Genomic DNA, 16,290 nt, shown 5'->3' with positions numbered 1-16,290 from the left:
GGCAGAAATAAAGAAGTTCTTTGAAACCAATGAGAACAAAGACACAACATGCCAGAATCTCTGGGACACATTTAAAGCAGTCTCTAGAGGAAAGTATATAGCAATAAGTGCCCGTATGAGAAGAACGGAGAGATCCAAAATTGACACCCTATTGTCAAAATTGAAAGAGCTAGAGGAGCAAGATCAAAAAAACTCAAAACCCAGCAGAAGACAAGAAATAACTAAGATCAGAGCTGAACTGAACGAGATTGAGACACGAAAAAACCGTCAAAAAATCAATAAATCCAAGAGCTGGTTTTTTGAAAAGATCAGCAAAATAGACAGACCGCTAGCCAGATTGATTAAAAAGCAAAGAGAGAACAACCAAATAGATGCAATAAAAAATGATAAAGGGGAAATCACCACAGATTCCACAGAAATTCAAACCATCATCAGAGAATATTACAAACAACTCTATGCACATCAACTAGTAAACCTGGAAGAAATGGATAAATTCCTGGACACCTGTGTCCTCCCAAGTCTAAACCAGGAGGAAGCTGAAACTATGAATAGACCAATAACAAGGTCAGAAGTCGAGGCAGCAATTAAGAGCCTACCACACAAAAAAAGCCCAGGTCCAGACGGGTTCACAGCCGAATTCTACCAGACACACAAAGAGGAGCTGGTACCATTCCTTCTGAAACTATTCCAAGTAATCCAAAAAGAAGGAATCCTACCCAAATCATTCTACGAGACCAATATCATCCTGATACCAAAACCCGGCAGAGACCCAACAAGAAAAGAAAACTTCAGGCCAATATCCATGATGAACATAGATGCAAAAATCTTCAATAAAATATTGGCAAGCCGATTGCAACAGCAAATCAAAAAACTTATTCACCATGATCAAGTAGGATTCATCCTGGGGATGCAAGGCTGGTTCAACATACGCAAGTCTATCAACGTAATTCACCACATAAACAGAACCAAAAACAAAAACCACATGACTATCTCAATTGATGCAGAGAAGGCATTTGACAAAATTCAACAGCCCTTTATGCTAAAAACCCTCAATAAACTCGGTATTGATGGAACGTATCTCAAAGTAATAAAAGCTATTTATGACAAACCAACAGCCAATATCATACTGAATGGGCAAAAACTGGAAGCATTCCCTTTGAAATCCGGCACTAGACAAGGATGCCCTCTGTCACCACTCCTATTCAATATAGTACTGGAAGTTCTAGCCAGAGCAATCAGGCAAGAAAAAGAAATAAAGGGTATTCAAATAGGAAAGGTGGAAGCCAAATTGTCTCTATTTGCAGACGACATGATAGTATACCTAGAAGACCCCATCGCCTCAGCCCCAAAACTCCTGAAACTGATAAGCAACTTCAGCAAAGTCTCAGGATATAAAATCAATGTCCAAAAATCACAAGCCTTCCTCTACACCAATAACAGACTTAAAGAGAGCCAAATCAAGAACGAACTGCCATTCACAATTGCTACAAAAAGAATAAAATACCTTGGAATACAACTCACAAGGAATGAAAGGGACCTCTTCAGGGAAAACTACAAACCACTGCTCAACGAAATCAGAGAGGACACAAACAGATGGAGAAACATTCCATGTTCATGGTTAGGAAGAATTAATATCGTGAAAATGGCTATACTGCCCAAAGTAATTTACAGAATCAACCCTATCCCCATCAAGCTACGATTGACTTTCTTCACAGAACTGGAAAAAACCACCATGAACTTCATATGGAACCAAAAGAGAGCCCGCATAGCCAAGTCAATTCTAAGCAAAAAGAACACAGCGGGGGGCATCACACTACCAGATTTCAAACTATACTACAAGGCTACAGTAATCAAAACAGCACGGTACTGGTACCAAAACAGAGATATAGACCAATGGAACAAAACAGAGGCACCGGAGGGAACACAACATACATACAACTATACAATCTTTGATAAACCTGACAAAAACAAGCAATGGGGAAAGGATTCCCTGTTCAACAAATGGTGCTGGGAAAACTGGCTAGCCATGTGCAGAAAGCAGAAACTGGACCCCTTCCTGATCTTACACCAAAATTAACTCCAGATGGATTAAAGACTTAAACATAAGACCTGGCACCATAAAAACCCTAGAAGGAAATCTAGGCAAAACTATCCAGGACATAGGAGTAGGCAAGGACTTCATGAACAAAACACCAAAAGCATTGGCAACAAAAGCCAAAATAGACAAATGGGACCTAATGAAACTCCACAGCTTCTGCACAGCAAAAGAAACAGTCTCTAGTGTGAATCAGCAACCAACAGAATGGGAAAACATTTTTGCACTTTACCCATCTGACAAAGGGTTGATATCCAGAATCTACAAAGAACTCAAACAGATTTACAGGAAAAAAACAAACAAGCCCATTCAAAAGTGGGCAAAGGATATGAACAGACACTTTACGAAAGAAGACATATATGAGGCCAACAATCATATGAAAAAATGCTCATCGTCACTGGTCATCAGAGAGATGCAAATCAAAACCACATTGAGATACCATCTCACGCCAGTTAGAATGGCGATCATTAAACAATCTGGAGACAACAGATGCTGGAGAGGATGTGGAGAAAAAGGAACACTCTTACACTGTTGGTGGGAGTGTAAATTAGTCCAACCATTGTGGAACACAGTGTGGCGATTCCTCAAGGCCTTAGAAATAGAAATCCTATTTGACCCAGCAATCCCATTACTGGGCATATATCCAAAGGTCTATAAATCGTTCTACTACAATGACACATGCACACGAATGTTCATTGCAGCACTGTTTACAATAGCAAAGACCTGGAATCAACCCAAATGCCCATCGATGATAGACTGGATTGGGAAAATGTGGCACATATACACCATGGAATATTATGCAGCAATCAGAAATGATGAATTTGTGTCGTTTGTAGGGACATGGATGAATCTGGAGAACATCATTCTCAGCAAACTGACACAAGAACAGAAAATGAAACACCGCATATTCTCACTCATAGGCGGGTGATGAAAAATGAGAACACATGGACACAGAGAGGGGAGTACTAAACACTGGGGTCTATAGGGGGAAAGGGGAGGGCCAGTGGGAGGGGGAGGTGGGGAGGGATTGCCACGGGAGAAATACCAAATGTGGGTGAAGGGGAGAAAGCAAACAAAACACACTGCAATGTGTGTACCTATGCAAGCAACTGTATTGCATGCTCTGCACATGTACCCCAAAACCTAAAATGCAATAAAAAAAAGTATTTATAGCTTTTAATAGTAATTTAAAGCCATTTTCTAAGTAATAATGTAGTAAACTATATAAATAGAACAGATGAAATCCACAGAATCATTCAGGCTTAGCGCTTCCATTTTGTATCTTTGCTGTTATTCTTATTTTAATGATGAAATATCATGTTAGTAATAATATTGATTTATATAATATTTCACACTTTTCAAAGTGATCCTTGAAACAGTATTCTATCAGAACAAGAAAATAAATTTAGAAATATTAAAGTGTATTTATTTTATATGTGTATAAATTTTTTTGAAAGTATTACTATATTATGGTATAGAGTAGTATTTTATACATTAGTTCATTTTATAGTAAAAACATTTATGTATGACTGTGGAGAAACTGCTGTAGAGATAGTTCCAACTTAAATTAGAAAATATTTTCTCTGTAGAAAATAGTAAAAATTATAACATTTACCAAGCTAGCCCAACAAGTTAATTTAACCCAAATAAGAGCTAAATACATTATACATTTATAAATACAGGTTGAATTCTGGGATCCAGGAGAAATGTTTTAAGTCATGTGAACTGAAATTTCTATTACTCTTCCCTCTTACTCTTAATTTATGTCTCATTTTTTTATGCTAAATCCATAATCCACAACAAGGTTTTAGCTGTTCTTTTCTAAAGGATGGGTACCATATTCTTTTAATCAACTTGTTAGGGTACCCATGCCTATCCAAATAATGAAATAGTTCAGTTGTTATTAAAGCAGTTCTGGCAAAACTAGAATCTAATAAATTATACTGTCAGCTACTACTACCCATGACTTGATGGGAAGCCATGAGGAACAAGGGTAAAATGACAAAACTGGCAAGTGAATCAAGGAATGAGAGCCAAGAGAATTCTGAGGCCAGAGGGCAAGAAACATCTAGTGATGATTTAAGGACAGAACTGAAGTTCAAATAGAAAAAGGATGTTGCCTCAGGATCAGGAGCTGAGCTGGCTATCAGAGCCCTTAGTACATGGTTATCAAATAAGCGGCAGTTGCAGATAAAGACTGGATTAAACAAGAGTAACCAAGACCTAGAAAGATTCCAGGTGTTCACAATAATTAAGTGAAAACAAGACAGACCATGAGACCTTAAATTTCCTAGCATAGTATGTTGCAGGATTCCCAGTACAGAAAGAATCTCTGGAAATTAAGGCGAGAAGATAATGAGACTCTTAATTTCCTGTGCTATGTAGAATGTTTCCCAACAAAATAATATCTGAGAAATCAGGCAGCGTTACCTGGCCAGGGACTATATCAAGTTCTTCAGTTCCCTCAACCCAACTTAGTCACATACAATTTGTCTTAAAAGGAAGCCTGCAAGCAGCTAAAACAAACTTTCAATAGAGATTCAGTTTAACAAACAGATCCTATACTGTGGCTTTAGGCACTAGGCAAATTTTTATGATAGCAACTCACATATCTTGAGCTCTCTGAGTCAATTCAGTTAATTTAAGTCTACATATTCTAATATTGCTATATTCTACTGCTCTTATTTTACTTATTGTATGTAAGATGTAAAACAGTGTTTTGATATACATATATATAATAAAATGATTACTATAACCAAGAAAATTAACATATCTATAATCTCACATAATTACCTTTTTTAAAATTGTAAGAGCACCTGAAATCTACTCACTTACCAAATTTGCAGTACACAATACATTATTATTAACTGTAGTCATCATGTTGTATGTTAGACCTCTAGACATACTATGTAACTGCATTTCATACCCCTTAACCAGAATCTCTCCATTTCCTCCAACTCCCAGCTATGGATAACCACCATTCTACTCTCTGTAGGCATTTTACTTTTTTAGATTTTACATATAATTAAGATGCTGTACTATATGTATTTCTGTGCCTGGTTTATTTCACTAAGCATAATGACCTCCAGGTTTATTCATATTGTTGCAAATGATAGAATCTTTCTCTTTTTTAGATCTGAATGATATTCCATTGTATATATACATACCATAATTTCTTTATCCATTCATCCATTTATTAATACCTAGGTGTTTCCATAGCTTAGCACTGTGAATAATGCTTCAATAAACAGGAGTGCAGGCATCTATTCTAGGTGCATACACCTAGAAGAGGTATGGCAGATCCTATGGTAGCTTTATTTTTAATTTTTTGAGAAACCTCCATATCATTTTCCATAATGGGTCTATCAATTACATTCCTACCAACAATGTATAATAGTTCCCTTTTCTCCACACCCTATCCAACACTTACCTACTGATTTTTGATAATAGCCAAGTGTGTGGTGATAACTCATTGTGGTGTTGATATACATTTCTCTGATGATTAGTAATGTGGAGCACTGTTTCATATACCCGTTGGCCATTTTGTCTTCTGTGGAAAAAATGTCTCTTTAGGTCCTTAGCCAATTTTTTAATTGGGTCATTTGTTTTTGTGGGTGTGTTTTTTTGGTATGTTTTTCACCTTTTGCTACTGAGTTGAATTGATTATATATTATGAGTATTAACCCTATCAGATATATGGCTTGCAAGTATTTTCTCTCCATACATAGATTGCATTTTGATTTCATTAATTGCTTCCTTTGCTGTGCAGAAGATTCTGATGAATGCAGGTGATCTTTGAACAAAGGAGGAGTTAAAGAGGCTGCCTCATATATAAACATCTGAATATAACTTTTGACTCCTCCAAAACTTAACTATTAGTAGCCTGCTGTTGACTAGAAGCCTTATTGACAATATAGTCAGTTAACATATATTTTGTATGTTGTATACATTATATACTCTGGATTTATAAGAAAGTAAGCTGGAGAAAAAGAGTTATTAGAAAAATAATTTGGAAGATAAAATTACAGTATTTATTGATTATAAGTTTATGTCTCCTGTTTACAAAACAAATCATCTGCCTAAAATGGCTGGCAAACATATTCACAAACTTCAATCCATGGTAGGTATGAGGCAATTCAACTTCTTTGTAATCTCATGAGTTTTCTCTGCTTCTTGGGAGAACTCCCAGCATCACTAGTGGCACTTCACGTGAAACCCATAGTGTTATTCAAGTTTATTGCATTAAACATGATGAAAACTACATGAGAAATTCGAGATCACTTTTTCTTGTGATACAAAATTTGTGCAATGGTACATAACAATTATCCAAAGACTATCATCTGTCATGTACTGCTTAAAGCCATTTGTGTAGATTATATCATACAGTTTTCATTAGAGCTCTTGCAGTTAATCTCTTAAGCTTCACTTTACATGAAGAACGTGAGCCATCAAAAAGATACACAATTTGCTGGAGATAATTTACAAGTGATGAAGCCAAATTAAAAATTAAAGTCTTACACTAAAGTGTTCTTTCTTATCCTATTCATTGCTTCTTTAGAACAAAATAAAATTATGTATATCTTGACAACACTCTTACAAAGTAGAATTAACAAAGAATAATAATAAAATATGATAAGTGCTGCTAGATAGATATACACAAGTTGTCTTGTGAGGACCTAGGAAATTGCAAAGTTATAAAAGACATCACAGAAAAGCGAATTCTTTCCTTTTCTTTCTTTCATATATTTTTTTTAATTTGAGACAGAGTCTTGCTCTGTTGCCCAGGCTAGAGTGCAATCTGTTGCCCAGGCTAGTGGTACAATCTCAGTCCACTACAGCCTCTGCCTCCTGGGTTCAAATGATTCTCCTGCTTCAACCTCCAAGGTAGCTGGGATTACAGACATGCCTGCCACACCCAGCTAATTTTTTTTATTTTTTTAGTAGAGACAGGGCTTCACCATATTAGCCAGCCTAGTCACAAACTGGGAAAGCCAATTCCTGAAGCAAGTTTTGAAAGATGTATCAAGTATACCAAGAAACATGATATACATTCCATGATTTAAATATATAAGGAGGAATAAAAGGGCATATGGTAAATAGACACTAGATTATAAAATGTCATTACAAGTTCAAGCAGATGTGTTTTAATGCCCACTGGTCTTTCGTTACAAAAATTACGAAGAAATTTGTATGAATCATATTCATTTACTCTCTCCAGAACTCACTTCCTGGATAAAAACTTGAAATGTGATACAACTATACCATACTTTTTAAACATACTCATTTTCTGACTTTATTTCATAGCAACTTGTCGGCATGTAAATTACTTTTAAACCATTTTACAGATAAGAAAGAGATTTGAAAATTTGTCACTTTCCCAACACCGCAGAGCTTGCAGTTTGACTGTCACCAAGTATGTGCTCTTCACCAAGTATGTGCTCTTCACTGCTGTGCCAGGAAGCACAAGAACATGTGTCTGTGTTTAAGTCATTGCAAAGGTTGGGTTACGTAGTCCTCCCACTAAGTCTAAAAGCAAATCAGAGGAATTCTCTATTCCCATGTGAGCAGTCTTGTGGTTCATGGGTCAGCAAGCTACAGGCCAAGGGCCAAATTCACCCAGCAGGTGTTTTAGTAAATAAAGGGTTGGTTTTTTTTTGGTTTTTTTTTTAAGAACACAGCCATGCTCGGTCTTTCACATAAGGCCTATGGCTACTTTTACACTACAAAATCAGAGTTAAATAGTTGCAATACACATTGTCTGGCCCATAAAGTCTAAAATACTACCTGACTCTTTGCAGAAAATATTAACCCACCTCTAAATTTGTTAATTGGCAAATATAGAGAAGTGGTGCTGTAAAAGTATTTTGGAAGCGGTGGGAGTTCATCTTTTGCCATGTAACACTTATAATTAGAAAGCATGACAGGAAGAATGGGATTCCTATAACAGATCTGCATGAGCAAGGGAATTAGGAAGGATGGAAAGTGAGGCTATGGTGCACAGCTCACCCGCAGAGCACTCACAAGAACACCTTAAACAGGTCACGTTGTCTATTGGCCTGTAATCCACTGAATTTAATGAAGATTTTCATATGATTCTGTCGACCAACTATGTGCATGTAAACCTATGAGATCCTTCTGCAAAAAACCATACAGTTATTGTTCTGTAAAGTGGTTCACACTTTCCATATAGACTTCAATTGTGGAGGGCATCAGGAAAGGAAAAGTCCTATCCCCCTAGAAAGCTGATTATTCTCCAATTTTAAATGAGAAAGAAGACTTGTCTGAAAATTTTTCCAGTGTGTTTAGAATGATGTCACTCTTCATCATTAATGCAATCAGGTGCTTTTTGATCATCTAGTCATTCATTTGCACAGCAGTTAGGCCCTAGAAGTAACTCTAAAGGTGAAAGCCCACTGGCACACTGATTTGCTCTAATGCAGTACATTTGTATAACAGAGTTTAAATATTTCCATCTCAAGATTGGACTTCAGCTTAGATAATGAGTCTGCATGTGCGTGGATTTCCCCCACACACACTCATACACATTATCACACATACCAAGAAGCTCCTCAGAAGTTGTTGGCAGCCTACATTACTGGCATATTTCCAGTGAATTAACAAAAGCAGAAACATTTTTGGTTGATGATACAGTTTCTTACAAATCACTTCCCAGCCTTTCCTTCAGTCACTATTTCTTAAAACATGAAAGAAGAAAAGGTACTTTTAATTTGAAAAGTGGTCTGTAAACTTCATATGGGAGGAAGGGAGAATTTGCCAAAGTGATTAAGTCCATGTGTGAAGGACTAAGTGAAAGCTTCGGGCATTCTGTCTTACGTTATTTTCACATTGCTTTTTTTTTCCAATTTACACAACTGTGTGGGTGGCCACATGTCTGTTTGTTTGCCTTGTTTTTCAACAAGTGAAACTAGAGGTTGAGAAAGGGAGGCTATAGGGTCGTATTTTTTAACTCATAGAAGTCATGGTTTTATTATTTTCAGATTGAGCCAATGTGCAACTGAACAAGTTCTCTCATTAGCAGAGCCCAGAAACAGATGGCAGTTGTGCATATGAAGTTACTTTTGTGCCGCTTACATACTTGAGAACATTCTTATCTTTCATTTTGCTTATACAGTGGTACACGCCCCACTTACAGAGCTGGCATAATAAGACAGAGTTGGAATACCAATCTTTATATAAGAATTTTACAAACAGAAAAACAGCCATATCATATTGGTGTTTATCATACTGATGCTAAAAAGAAGTCAGTCTTCCTTAATATACCCTGCTAACTTTCTATGATGTATTTGGTAATGGAAACTGACCCTAAGAACTCTACAACTGGATCAAAATGTATATTCTTAATCCAGTATTCAAAGTCAGCATGTGCCTTATTTTAAAGATTATATATTAATAGAATTTTTACATGACTTTAATAATACATGCTGGCAAGGAATTCCAACCATGCATTTCCCCTCTTTCACTAGGCCTAGCTTCACTTATTGTATAACAAGGTGACTAAAGTTAATGACAATACATTGAATTCTTAAAAAATATAGAGAATGAATGTTAAGTGCTTTCACCACAAAAATAACTATGAGATGTAATGCATTCGTTAATTAGCTAGATTTAACCACTTCACAGTGTGTGTGTTCATGTGTATGTATGTGTGTGTGTATATATAATATCCATTTCAAAACACTATAGCATAAAATGTTATCTACCCATAACCAAAAAAATAAGATATTAAAGTGGTATCAAGAAAATCATAGCAAAAATAAAAGCCTGGCCTCCCATAATTTATAAATGGTAGCATATAATTTATCTCAATACAGTATTTTCTTCCGCAGATACATGACTTTTCATATGTTATGAAAAATCCTTTGGCAGTAGTTCTCACAACTTCTCTACAGGAAAAGCACCATGATCAATTCTACCAAGAGCACCCTTTTGTTATTTTTCCTTTCGTTTTTCCTTCATTTTGCCTCATGACTTTCATCTCCCTTCATGCATACATACATTTCAAATATGCCTTATCTATTTTCTTGTCCATTCATGCACCATTATAAAACATAGGTTTCTTATGTGGTTTTTAGTTGTTCATAACATTTTTGTATATATACCCACCATATATAATCTATATGTTCACATAATAGTAAACACTTGGTTACTACTAACGTCTCTCACTATCACAAAAACACTGCATGAACATGCCCATGGTTTTGACTTTATGGATATGTAAAAGAAATTTTTAATAATGTATGTTTACTATTTCCATAAAAACACATAATTTCATTAAGTACTATCAAATGCTTCCCAAAACGACTATATTGCTTTATCCTGCTTCCAGTATTTCATGAAGGTTCCTGTTTCCACACATCCACATATGTCCATGTTTGCCAATCTGAAGGATTTAACCTGGCAAAACAAAAAATTGCCCATTTTATGATTACTAGTGGAATTGATAATCTACCATTTTTTACAATTAGTCAATTTCTGTATTGTCTTCTGTGAATTGATCATTCATTCATATATTTTGCCTATTTTCTTTTGGAATTTCTTATGTGTTATTAGAAATCAGAATAGGAATGGTCATATTCTTTGACCCAGTATTTCTAGATATTAAATTTATACTCATTTTGAATATTCTCCAGATTTGTCATCTATGTCCTTGAACATATGTGTAACATGGCCAAATCCACCAGTTTTCTTATAAATTACTGCTAGAGGAGTTTGAGGCTACAGTGAGCTATGCTCATGCCACTGCACTTCAGACTAAACAACAAAAGAGACTCTGTCTATAAACAAAATAGTAAATAAATTATTGCGAGACCAATTTATCTTAAGAAACATTTTCCTCCCTCACAGTTGTAGACATTCTCCTATCTGTATATTTATGTGTATTTGTACACATATAAATATGTATCTCATTGTATTACTTTAACATTTAAAACTTAGTTATTTGGATTTCACTTTTTTATATGCTCTGAGGTATGGATTCAACTTTATTTAATAGGCTGTTTTTCCCAAGACAATTACACAGCACATCTATGTCTATTATTGCTCATTGATTTATGGTGCTATCGTTACCATATATCAGTTTATCCTATACTTATAACTCAATAGGCCAGCTCTGTAATATTTTTATTAGTCTATTTATCTGTATCTTTTTATCCCCACACTATTTTATTTTTGTTTAGCAAATATAAAAAAGATATATAAAACATAAGACTACACCTCAATAAACTTGATTAAGAAATAAAATATTGCTAGCATTTGTCCTAATCAATACACCATGCCTTCTGTCCAAAAATGACTCTCCTGATCTTTAACACTATGATTATTTTGATACGCATTAGTTAACCATCAGACATCTGATAAGTTTTAGAAACTGTTTGGTTATTTATTTATAGCTTAATTGTTTTATGGTAGAGAACATACCCTGTATGATTTCACTCTTTTGAAATTTGTATACACATGCTCTATCACATACCACAGGTCAATTTTTTTAAGGTTTTATGTATATTTTAAAATGATGTCTTCTATTGTTTGTCTCTCTGGTGGTTCAATCTTCTGTACGCTTATTTTTCTTAATGATATTTTTTCTTGTTTTATAAATTTCCAGAAGTGCATTAAAATTTCTCATTAGTTATATGATATTGTCATTTTCTCATTTCAAATCCTCCTATTTTACAAAATGAAAGGGTATGTTATTTTTATATATAATTTGAATGTATACATCTTCCTGGAAACCTATCTTTTAATTTCACTGGTAAATATTTATCTCATTGCTAAAATTTGGGTTACGTTTTCCATCTTATTATTGTTTTCTACTTACACTTCCCATCCTGTGTTTGCTTCTCCCTCTTTTTACATAGCAGTTTTTTTTGGGTTGAATGAGCATTCTCTGTTACTCTATTACTATTCTCCTTCGTTTCTTTTACAGTTACTCTAGAGAGTTTAATGTGCATCCCTCTATGTATGCACTCATAAGTGAACATCCCTGATGACTAAATAAAGCACCTTATTTTCTCTAGGAAAATGTGAGGATCTTAGAACGCCTTAGCTCTATAACTTCCCCCTCCTCTTGACTTACATGCTATTGTTGCTATGTACTTTAATTGCAATAAATATCTTAAATCTGTAAGCCATTTGTATTGTTTTTAGTGTAGTCAAACTTCATTGAGATTTATCCATACATTTGTCTTTCTGCCGTTCATCATTATATCCTAATTTTTGAGGTTCCATCTAGGATTATGTTTCTTCTTGTTGAAAGATCACATTCTATCATTTTCTTTGCTGCAGATTTAATAACGTTAAATTCTCTTATTTTCTGTTTGTTTTCAAAGAAAAAAACTTTTGGAAGGCAGAAGTGGGCAGATCACTTGAGCCCCAGAGTTCAAGATCAGCCTGAGCAATATGATGAAACCCTGTCTGTACCAAAAACACAAAAATTAACCAGACATGGTGGTGCATGCCTGTAATCCCAGCCACTCTGGAGGCTGAGGCAAGTGGATCACCTGAACCCAGGAGGCTGAGGTTGCAGTGAGCTGAGATCATGCCACTGGACTCCAGTCTGAATGACAGAGCAAGACCCCATCTCAAAAATAAAAAAATTTAAAAATATTAAGAGAAGGAAAAAAGAAAAGCTAAAAAAGCATCAATCTTACTCCAAATATTCACTACAAGATCATTTCTCTTGACTTTATCAGAAAGATAAATCACAGAAATTAAGTCAGGAAGGGTAGCTTCCTCCAAGAAGAGGCAGAAAGAAAACACTGGCTTACCTATGGGAAAGCACAGGAAGAAGAGCTGAGGCTGTCATACAAATGCGTAAGGAAAAAAGCAGATCCAAGAAACTCTCTCAGCGGTACAAATATGCAAGAGAGGAACAATCACTACTGTGGGAAGAAGCATATTACTTGCTCTTACCCAAGCTCACTACTTAAAAGGAACGAAAGTCCCAAACTGCTAGGGTAGGACAGCAATCCCTCTCTCTCCCATGGCACAGATAAAAATTCATTATGTCTGAAGAAAAGTAGGAAAATACTGTTTTATTTCACGTTTATTTTCTTCAAGGATTTTTAAAATAACCAGTTGACATTTATTTTCTTTCATTTCTTTAATAATATAATTCTGCTATTTCTGTCTTATTTTTGCTGTCTTATTTCTGTCTTATTTATGCTTCTTTGAAAACAATCACTCTTTTAAATCTTCTAAATTTATTGTTGTCTTTGGTTTTCAACAATTTTGCTACAATGTTGAGGTCTCATTTTTATCTATAATTATTATGTTTGAAATGTGTATTGCTTTTGAACTTAAAGTTTTATGGCTTTTATCAATTTTTGAAATTTTTCAGAATGTTTAAATGTTGCTTCTGTCCCATTCTATAGTTTGTTTACTTCTGAGATCTCAAATATAAATATGTTAGACCTTATTGTTCTGTCTTTATTTCTCTTGTTTGTCTTCTATCTCTCCTGAATTTATGTCTCTCGATGGTTTCTCCTGATTATTTTCTTTGATGTTTTGCAATTTTGCATTCTTTCATTATCAACATGTATTTTTTTGTAAAGCCCATTCAGTGAGCACTTAGGTTTGGTTCAGAGAATGCAAACTCACTTTGTCAAAGTCATCAAAGGCTTTCCCTTTGCTTAAGCCAGCACTCACTCTTCATTTATCATCACATTGGACCCATAATCAGCAAGTTCTATGCTTGATCACCCAATCCCAATAGAAAATATTAACTTTTTTCACATAATCTCCTTGCTATCCTGTTTTTATTGTTTTTTTAAGATGTAATTCTATAAACCTTGGCAGAGTTTAGTGGCAATTTCCATTCTTCTGTTGAAACCCTGCTAATAAGATATTATTTTCATTACCTTCAATTGCATTGAAATCTGATTTGACTATAAAAAGTTCAAATCCGTGGGGCATTTCTACAATATTTATATATTTTTTAAAAAACAAAATATTTATATTAAAATGTTATGGAGTTGACTTCTGTGTATTTCAGGAAGAGTCACATTGTCTGCCAAATTCACATGATATAAACTCAAACAAAGCTTAAAAAGTACTTACCTACTGAACTACTTAATGAAAAAAACAAAATTTTGCATTTTGTGGCTTTTGCCATATGGAACAAATCAGGATTAAAACATAAACTAAAAAATCTATTAATCTTCCAAGCATTTCCAAATATCTGTATATTTTGTGCTTTTTAGATATTTCAGTTTTTAAAGAATGTGTTTTGTGTCACATAACATACAATAACTAAGTATTGACTCGTTTGGACTACTTTAGGCCTGAAAATTATTTGTGCTAATTCTATTTGTTGTTTATTTATATAAAAGAATTTACCATTGCAATAATGTAAGACCTCAACATTTGAAAAAAAATTTAAAAATTGTAAGACAACAAGAAATGTCTGTAGCACTTTGGAATCATTAAATGTAACATCTAGAAAGGAAGCTGGAAAAACAAATTATTCAATCTAAAATAATAGTGCCATTTCCAAATACAAATAAAATACAAGTAATACTCAATTTTTCAAATAATACTATAATACAGGCATGCTTGTCTTTGCTTAGTTATGGCACATCAGGAATCACTTAATGCACTGCTTACCTCTCTGAATACCTTCAGGTACTCTCAATTCCTTTGGATAAAAATATATTAAATCTAGTAGTCCTCTAAACTGAGAAGGGAGAAGCAGAACAGATAAGGAAAGAGAAAAATAACATGAAAGGGATTACAGCCAGAAAAATATTGACAAGATGATGAACATAACAGAGATAGTTGAATATATGTAAATGTGGGCTTTTAATATTTTTTAAATACCTATTGAATTTCTGGAATCTAATTTTGACTTCTTCCTTTTTGATTTTACGAATCATTAGTGTGCTGCTCTTCAATATCTTTTTATGGAAACTATATTTCCTTTGGAATTTTTAACTACTCAATTTCATGTATGCTGCACAGTGTGATTTGATACAGACTCATGAAATTATAGCAATGTATTGACTCTGATTCCATATTCTCTGCCTCTTTGCATGCCTGAGGATATGCTACAGAACAAAGTCAACAACACACTCACGACAGTCTCAGGGACAGATGCTTGGTGGAAAAACTGTTCACCATTTATGGATTCTCTGCACTTTGCTGTGCCCCAAGGCACTGCTATATTAAAGAGTGTGCCAAGTGATTGGTGAAAGAAATGAATCAGCAAGCTTCTACCAGCTGTGACATAGCATTTGGAGATGACTATTTTTTGCTGTTGTGTTAGGCTTCTCACACCATTTTCTGCTGGACTTGATAAACTTGATCTCTATAAATGCTAGATTTTGTCACCAAGCCAAGAGATTTTTAGAAACTTCCCATATATATATATATATTTTTTTTTTTTTTTTTTTTTTGAGACAGAGTTTTACTCTGTTGCCAGGCTGGAGTGCAGTGGCACGATCTCAGCTCACTGCAACCTCTGCCTCCTGCCTTAGCCTCCCAAGAAACTGGAACTACAGGCACTCACAACCACTCCCAGCTAATTTTTGTATTTTTAGTAGAGATGAGGTTTCACCATGTTGGCCAGGATGATCTCGATCTCCTGACCTTGTAATCCACCACCTGGGCACCCCAAAGTGCTGAGATTTCAGGCATGAGCCACTTTGCCTGGCCACTTTTATTGTGCAAAAATGCAAATGATCTTGTCATTAGGAAAAGCTCACCTGAGAAAACCTTTGTAAATTATGCCATGGAGAAAAAACGAACTGGCAAAAGAAAGATGTGCTTTTTTTAATTATCCTTGGATCTATTGTTATAGTGACAGATTTTTCTTGGTGGCATTATCTTCAGCATGGGTTAGACTCACAGGATCTTTGGAAAAAAGTTTGAACTATATTATTATTAGTAGAGCTTATATGTTTATGTTAATAAGCGGAATCTCCAGAGATTGCTCTAGTCTTTCTACCTAATATAATTTTTTGCTGTAATATGATTGCATTAAATTTAAAAATAGCATAACATATGATCCTTATAAATAAAGGTTTCTGCCAATTATTAAAAGACTGTGTTTAAATAAAAGACTGTGTTTGTTATTATTAAAAGACTGTGTTTAATTCTCAATTAATTTTGGTTTTCATAACCAATTAGTTGGTGACACTGAATCAGAAACAAATAAAATATTCTCAGTTAGATAGGGCATT

Source organism: Callithrix jacchus, chromosome 3 (genome assembly GCF_049354715.1).
Source record: "Callithrix jacchus isolate 240 chromosome 3, calJac240_pri, whole genome shotgun sequence".
Classification (NCBI taxonomy): domain Eukaryota; kingdom Metazoa; phylum Chordata; class Mammalia; order Primates; family Cebidae; genus Callithrix; species Callithrix jacchus.
The sequence above is the reverse complement of the archived record's forward strand: the minus strand, read 5'-3'. Positions refer to the sequence as shown.